This window comes from Mus caroli, chromosome 10 (assembly GCF_900094665.2).
Source record: "Mus caroli chromosome 10, CAROLI_EIJ_v1.1, whole genome shotgun sequence".
Classification (NCBI taxonomy): Eukaryota; Metazoa; Chordata; class Mammalia; order Rodentia; family Muridae; genus Mus; species Mus caroli.
The window spans coordinates 53816635-53825257 of NC_034579.1; the positions used below are offsets into that span (position 1 = coordinate 53816635).

Here is an 8623-nt window from a genome sequence, read left to right on the forward strand (position 1 = left end):
CGGCCCCATTATATGTTCCCATGCTCTTCCTGAATCCTAGGCATGTGCTAAGTAAGTGCTTTTTCATTCATTGTCTCGTTCCTCACAGCAAGCCTAGGGCCTAGGGAACAGATAATATTGTATTCCTTCTTTGCAGATGTAGCACCCAAGATACAGGGAAGTTAAAATCTAACTTTATACAGAGTGGGTTAGGATTTAACCTCAGATGACACTCAATTGTCATCTATTATTCACCCATAAAGTATGCGGGTGGGAGATTAAGCGAAATCCTCGTGTTCAAAAGTGTAAAAAAGACGCTTATTAAAGCAAAAACAACTGTGGGCCAAGCCAGCCCCGACAGTCACCCCGGTTGCATCGTCTTGTTTCCCACTCCACACCCCCACTTTATTTCCTAAATTCTTATAAACCTCTCCTAATTTTGCACAACTGTCCTTCCTGAAGGCTTCGATGGCTCTGAGACCCGCTGCTGACCCTGAAATGAAGGCGCTAAATCCTACAGGAACCCGGGCGGGGGTGGTGGGGGAAGCCCCATGGTAACCACGGGAACGGTGGCGTGGCAGGAGCTCTGCGCAGGCGCACTGCGTCCTCGCGTGGGCCAGCCTTGGCTTGGAACACCCCGGGCCTGGGCGACTCCCGGGTGGGTGGGAGGCTCGCAGCATGCGCCTGCGCAGTGGCGCGGGAGCTGGTGTGACAGAGCGCACGTAGCGAGGGCTGCGGCCGCCCCCTCTCCGGCGCGCCGGCGCGGCAGGGGAATATAAAAGAGACGCCTGGCTCCCTCTGCTGCCCAGTCGCACTGCCAGCAGGCTGAGGGCGTCAGGGAGCTAGCTAGCGGGGACTGCAGGCGACAGGACTGACCCGAGCCGAGCTGTCGCCTTCCTCACGGCCCGCTATCCAGGTGAGGCGCTCCTCCGATCTTGGGGACGGATGCAGGGTCCTCGCGGGCAGCCGGGGTCCCCTCGCTCTGGAGTGGGACTCAGCCCTTCCCACAGCCGCCCCCGGGTCTTCCCGAGAGGACCCGGCCCCGCACCCCCGAAGTCAGGCCGCCCCGGCGTTCTCCCAGCTTCCCTCGCCGTCCCCCCACCCCCGTCCTGCCTCTGGCCGGAGCGGCAGCAGCGGCAGTAGCGACTTGCGCCCCGCCCCAGCACTAGGACCTTCTTGAATGTTCCATCCCGGGCAGCCAGCCTCCCTGATGACTTGTGCAGCGGTACCTCGTCCTCCCCACTAAGCCGGGGGAAGGCGAGGGCGGACGGGCGGGGGTCTGGGCCGCCCCAGCCGCAGATGGTTAGCATGTGGCAGTGGAGAAAGCAGGCAGCGCTTGCAGTCGGGGGCTGAGGCTCTCCGTTTCGATCGCTCTTCTTCTCTTTTCCTTTTCACTTTTGGAAAGTAAAGCTGGGAAGTGGGACCTACTCAGAAGTTAGGACTGAACTTGTCTGTTGCTCTTCTCCGCGCTGTCTCAGCAAGTAGACATAGCCCGGGGCGCCAAGTTTAGCTGAGAAGTTGCTGTCATTCACAGTTGGGGAAGCTGGCTTCTTCCTTCCTCTTCATCCCAGTGAATCACTTAAGGACACACGCGTCTGTCTCTGTATCCCTCTCTCCCCCAGCTCCTCTCACGGTTTCCACTCTTCCCCACCTCCTCTGGTTCGGCTCACCCTGATGATCCCCTTTCCCTTTTCGTCCCTCACGCTCCCCTCCCCTTGCAGGGTCGACAAGTCAGTCCATTTTAGCCAAACCTTCTATGGTTGTGTGAGACTTTTAAACTGAATTTTGTGATTGGTCCCAGATGGATGTTCAGTGTGGGGAAGGATGGTACAGTTAAATACGGTTAAATTCCACTTCTAAAGAGTGGGAATTTGGTACAAAGGCAGGCTTTCGACGCTAACATCTTCAGCTGACCATCCAAAATGAGGACTCTTGGAGTATTGCACCGTGGTTTATAGGGAAGAGCCTCCACAGAAAGGGATAGAGAAGCTTCTGGATTCTCTTTTAGGAAATGATTTTTTTTTTTTTTTAATTAAAAGGAACCTGCCAGGTTCGACTTAACTCGAGATCCACGGCTCTTGGACTTTTTCCTTGGAATGCACTCTGGAGGGATGGAATAGCCACTACGTGAGTGGGGGAGGGGGGAGACGTGGCAACGCTGTTCTTTCATCAACTTTTTTTTAAGGTTGAGGGGGAAAAAAACTCGTTTCCCTTCTCAGGTTTAGATGTAGCTTATGAATGGAACTAGTCTTTTCCTAAAATAATCGCATAAAAAAGATTACTCCTGCATAGCAGGAACATTGGAAATTAAACTTAAAAAATACACATATTTCTAGGGAGAAAAGAGATTTTTAAGCAGGAAGTAGAAGCTAAAAGTGAACATGCTCTGAATATTTTTATCTTGATTTGAAATAGGAATAGTCATGATTTCTTTCTTTTTTTCTTCAGCCACTGATTTTCTTTAACTTTAGACCATCAGTGTCATTTCAGAACCTTAAATATGAATTAGAAGCTTTATCTTTTCCTTTTGTAGGAAGCATAGATTTTTGTTCCTTACTTTAAAAGGTCATGACAGTTTGATTTTGGAATATTGTGTCTAATTTTTTCCTGAGGGCAGATGCCTTTTGGATTTTCAGACTAAGAAAAGGTCTACTGTTTCTCTTTTAGGTGGATGAAGCTATTTCCATTGTTATGCTGAAATTTTTTTACTTTGAAATTAAGCTGAGAGTTTGATAAAAGGCTTAGGCATTTTGTCACTTTGTAAGTCAGCTAGTAAAATAGGTGAAAACCAGATACAACATGTAATTGTAACGAATAAATATTGAAAAAAAAATTGAAAAACCTTTATAGCCAGTGGTGGTCATACATGTCTTTAATCCTGGGACTTGGAAGGCAGAGGCAATCGGATCTCTGTGAGTTCAAGGCCAGCCTGGTCTACAGAGTGAGTTCAGCATAGTCAGGGCTACATAGAGAACTCAATCTCAAAAAACCAAAAACAACAAAAACAAAATAAAAAACCAAGGAGGAAGTGAAAGAAGAGGGGGAAGAGGAGGAAGATGAAGAGGAGGAGGAGGAAAGAAAAGCTTTAGTTCTCCTGTGTATCACCATTGTTGTAGGAGAACTGTAGCTCTGGTGAGGAGACACTAATTTTCTGTTACTACAGAGTGAGTTATGGACTGACAAGCTGTGGTTTTCATGCAGAGGTTAATTTCAAGCATTTGCTTTGATGCTAGGGATGTAGAGAGAATAGAGACAGCTATAAACCTTATGAGCCTTAATTTCTGTGGGAGGAATGCTTTGTTTTTAATAAATGACTAACCTGGGTATAATTATTGTTTTTAGATAAATTTGTGAGATCCAGAATGTTTTTCAGTCTATTTTTGAAGCTATGAAATCTCTTGAATGTCTACAGCAGAGTGGGGGCCTAAATCAGAAAATACAAATATTTCTGTATAGTTTATATACCATTTATGCCCTCACTCATGAGCTCTGTTATAAGAATCCCTAAAAACTTGAAGGCTATGTAGGCTTCTTGAGACAGACTTCCTTGGCTATTTCAGAAAGCTGAAGTGAGCATATGTATCAATTTCATCCAAGTATGAGAGTGGCCCTCCTAAGCTATTGCTGAAAGTGTTTCTAACAAAATAGGTTCTTAGGACTTGCTGAACTACTCTATTGTGAGTCAGTTACAATATATCATATTAGATCTTGTCCCTCCTCTCCCCCAACATTGTAACCCTCTGAAGGTGAAAAAGCATGCAGAGAAGCAAAATGAATGGAATGGTCCTTAATGTTAATATTGTCTGTCTGCCTTGTGGTGAGCTCTAACATCTTATAATTAAATCATTCTGTGAAACGTATGTATAAATGTATGAACATAGGAGAAGCAAAATAAACTAGGTGTCTATATATGTGAAATCAGTGTTTATATTCAGTGAAATGTTTTTATATAATTTTTATATACATTTTTGTAAGACTTGAAGCTATTCTGTCATTAGTTTTCCTTTAGCCAAAGTGATATTATGCCTGAGTGAAAACATAAGGAATTAAAAACAGTTCTCACTTAAGGGGCCACGGAAATGTCGAAGCAGATTCCATACATCCCTTTTCCTTTAGATGTTCAGGAGGGCTGTTAGTATATTTGACTGGGTGTTGGCTAAAAATACAGTACAAAGATTCATGCTTCTTACATAACTGTCAGCAGAATGAATCCTGCCTTAGATTTTTTCTGCTTCCTGTTTTTATCAATGTGTTCGTGTTTTGGTGGTTTAGTTTTCTCAGTAATACTAAATCAGTATGATACGTCTGTTATTGTATATTTGAGCTGTTGTTATAAATAGTCTGAAGGGAAGACTGTAATTCAGTGGTAGTTTCATTTTCTTGGATGGTTGCAGTTAACTTTAATTGGCTTTCTTTTCATAGCTATACTTAATTAGTTATTGGGGGGTGGATTTCTCACTGAAAAGAACTGAAATGTCAGCCTACCCATGTCTGCCTAGTCACTGAAAAACACAGCAGACAAAATTCCGTTTAATATTATTAGCTCAATTTCAAAGGATGCAAACTTTAGTGGATTTCATCAAAGGTGACAAAAGAATGAATGATAGCAATTTTAAGAATGAAAAAAATTCAAATGTACTGAAGGAAGAAAATCACAGCTGGGAGAATTCTATGACAACATAGAACACCAGGGAAGAGGATTTAAAGCAGGTATTAGAGTTAGTGAAGAGGAAAAAAACCAGTGAGACTGAAGCAGTAACTAAAATGTAAAGGAATTAAAATATTTAAAATGCAAGGGGAGAGTAGCCCTGGTTGACCGGGAACTTCCCTCAAACTTAGAAAGATCTGTCAGTGTCTGCCTCCCAAATGCTAGGATTAAAGACATATGCCACCATGCCCAACCTTGTATTGGTTATTTTTCTATTGTTATAACAAAAGACACAAGGGTAGATAATAGGTAAAGAAAAGAACTTTGTTAGTTAATGGATTTGGAATCTTACAAGTAGGACATGAAAGGGCCATCAGCTGCCAACCTGATGCGGGTAATGTACTCCATTGTAAGGATGGGTAAGTTCTGAATGGAACTACATATTTGGAATCATTCACATCTTTTCTGCAACTGAGTTCATTATTTTTTGCTCTACTATGTATAATATTCTTAAAAGATTTATTATTATTGTATGTGTATGGGCGTTTTGCCTGCATCTGTCCTCTGCAGAGGACAGAAAAGGGAGGTCAGAAGCCTTGAGAATGGAATTTGCTGGGGGTTGTTAGCTACCATATGAGCACTGGGAATCAAACTCTGGTCTTCCGGTAGGAGCAACAAAAGATGCTCTGAATTGCTGAACCATCTCTCCAGCCCTAGAGCATGTGATCTTAAGAACACGTGGTGTGTCTCTTTCTCCTCTTGAGAACTGGCGTTAGGAAAGAGGAAACTGAAAGCTAGAAAGAGAAGAGTTAGGCCTAAGGAAAAGGAATTTAAGATAGCTAATCCAGCACTCCAGAGATGGGCAGGGGGAGCACAAGTTTAAGGCCAGTCTGGGCTATGTAGTGAGAGCATACTTCAAATGAAACAGAACACCCAGAGGCACTTTCGGTAGGATGGCCTTGGGAGAGATGGAAGTTTGGTGACGTGTACGTTGAAGATGACTTTGAAGCTGTAACCTGTTTGTTTGTTTTTTGTTTGTTTTTGAGACAGGGTTTCTCTGTGTAGCCCTGGCTATCCTGGAACTCACTTTGTAGACCAGGCTGGCCTCAAACTCAGAAATCCACCTGCCTCTGCCTCCCAAGTGCTGGGATTAAAGGCGTACGCCACCACTGCCCCAGCTAACCTGTTTATTAAGAGGATAGAAAGTGTTTCTGCTCTCTATTAACTTGCCTGCTTTCTAATGGAATTGGTTGTGGCCAGAGATAAGAGAATACATAATCTTTTGTATTGGGGATGATATTGGAGCACTATAAAGTATATAACAGCAGTTTGTCTCTCAGGTATGCAGAGTGTGTTAAACCCCCTAGATATTTCAACATGGAGTCAATATTTTCCTTTTGGACTATCACAAAGAACCTAAAATAAACAGTTGATAAATATGTCATTTTAAAAAAAAAGCCTTGAGCCTGGGACTGAAGAGGTGCTTGACTGTTGGGTCCACTGGCTGCTCTGTCAGAGGACCCAGGTTTGGCTCACAGCACCACATACACTCTCAAAACCATCTGTGGATCCAGGGCCCCTGTGCTAACCTCTGAGGGTACTCCATGCATATTATACACCAACAAAACACTCCTGCACACGGAATAAAAATACACCAATCTTTTAAAGGAGGGGGAAAAGCTTTATTAAGTACTGTATGATGGATGCATCAACTAGAAGAATGATATGTAGTTGTCCCCGGTCATCCACAGGAGGTGCCTTCAAAGATTCCCAGTGGGTATCAGAAACCTCAAGCGATAGACTATATTTTGATAAACACACACAAACTAAAGTAAAGCTTAGTTTGTGATTTAGGTACAATAAAAGATGAATATCAATAACTAAATAGAAAAATTATACTGTATCATATAATAAAAGCTGTGTTTATTATCTCCCAAAATATCTTACTGAACATTATGGCTGTTTTCTTACAGGGAAGTACTTTATGGCTTCTCTTTGTATGTCTAAATTTCCAGCATCACTACACCTGTGCTTAGAAAATCGTGATTCATCATGACACTACAGTGACATTAAAAACTTGAGAAAAATATCACTACATTTACTGTGGGGGGGTGGGGGGTATGTGTACATCTGTGTCATAATGTGTGCATGTGCCATAGCGTGCATGTGGAAGGTCACATAAAGAGAGTGACTTTGAAGTTTTTAAAAATTTTAACTATATTTTGTGTGTGTTTTGCCAATATGTCCCCAAACCCTAGAGGACAAGTTTTGGGTTTTGGTTGACCTCAAACTTAAGCAATCTACCTGGCTTTGCCTCCCCTGTCCTGGGATTAAGGGTGTGTGCCACCACTGCCCAGCAGTAGTGAATATTTTAATGTATAGCCATCATAATTACAGAAATGGACTCTATAAACAGCTCATTGGAAGCTTTTATAAGGTCTCTGGAGAGCGAATAACTTTTAATAAATGTTGTTGATGCTAATCTTTCTGGTTTTCTGGTTATAATTTTTGTAAGATTCTTTACCTCAGTTCCTGACTTTATCGTCTGAATAGTTTCTCAAGCTTGATCATGACTTGTTCTCTGAATTATTTGCACCCCTTAAAAGGCAAAGTTGGTCCCAAATACAGTGATAACAGTCAGCAGTTGTGACACCAACTGCCCAGAGCTTTACATTAACTCACCTCTTTAATCCTCAGAGGATTCTATTTTACAAACAATGTCCTTCTCTTCAGAGGCAGCCCACCTGCTGTACACTTGTATTGACATGGAGTGAGAAAGAACTGTAGAGTTGGATTTGTTGTTAGTTTCTGGTTTTTGTTTATTTTTGTTTGTTTTGCTTGCTACAGAATCTCTTAATCTAGAGCCTAGGCTGACCTCAAACTCAGAATCTTCAGGCCACTTTTCCACTTCTCGAAGTCCTTGGATTTTTTTCCCCATGTCCCTCATATCACATGTGTCTGGTCTTGCCTGATTGTACCTCTGTGTACCATATGTTTGATGTCTGAGAAGGCAAGGAGAGGGTGTTGGATCCCCTGGAACTGGAGTTAAAGATGGTGTCAAGTGGTCATTTGGGTCTGGGAGTCCAATCCCCGTTCTCTGGAGGAGGAGCTAGTGCTCTTAACTGCTGGATTCTCGCTCCAGCCCCCAAAGGACTGGTTTAAAAATTATTTGGTGCTGGTTACTGTTAGCCTCATGTTTTAACTCCTTGCTTGTCCCCCTTCTTACTAAAGGGGCCACCAAATAAACTAGACATTGTTAATGAGCCTTATTTATTTAGAATGCTTCTAATATCAAAATGTCATTTTTAGGCTCTCTGTCCTGGGAAATAAGATTTTTTTTTCAACACGTATTGAGACAAGATTGTGTGTGTGTGTATGTGTGTGTGTGTGTGTGTGTGTGTGTGAGTGTGTGTGTGTAGATATAGATAGATATCTTGGGCTGGCTTAGAACTCATAATCTTAATGTTTTAGTCTCTTGACTACTTGAATTGTAGGTTTGTGGCAGCACACATGGTAGGAGATGTCTGCATATATCTAAGGTGCTTGAAACAATTAAGAAGTCTGTTACATAGTTTAAAGAAGGCAGTCTCAGCCAAATGTGACAGACAGAGGTAGATCTCTGAGTTTGAGACCAGCCTGGTCTACATAGAGAGTTCCAGGACAAGCAGGACTACATAGAAAGACTCTGTCTCTAAAATAAAATGTGCAGTTCAAAAATAAAGAACAACATCATTTAATAGCGATTCTTAATTTTTTTTATTAAAAATTTGGTCAAAGTTTTAAAAAATTGTCCATCAGTGTACTGGCTAGTTTTCTGTCAACTTGACACAGCTGGAGTTATCACAGAGAAAGGAGCTTCAGTTGGGGAAATGCCTCCATGAGATCCAGCTGTAAGGCATTTTTTTCTCAATTAGTGATCAAGGGGGAAAGGCCCCTTGTGGGTGGGACCATCTCTGGGCTGGTAGTCTTGGTTCTATAAGAGAGCAAGCTGAGCAA

At 42.7% G+C, this 8623-nt stretch overlaps 1 protein-coding gene across 2 annotated transcripts in view; it reads left to right on the forward strand.

Moving 5' to 3' along the window:
- Positions 1–719: 719 nt before the first annotated feature.
- P4ha1 (prolyl 4-hydroxylase subunit alpha 1) overlaps positions 720–8623 on the forward strand; it is a 52552-nt gene continuing 44648 nt past the window's right edge. For both annotated transcript variants that reach the window (XM_021173714.2, XM_021173713.2), the window contains exon 1: positions 720–895. The gene's annotated coding sequence lies outside the window, so the exon portion shown is untranslated. The remainder of the gene's footprint in view (positions 896–8623) is intronic.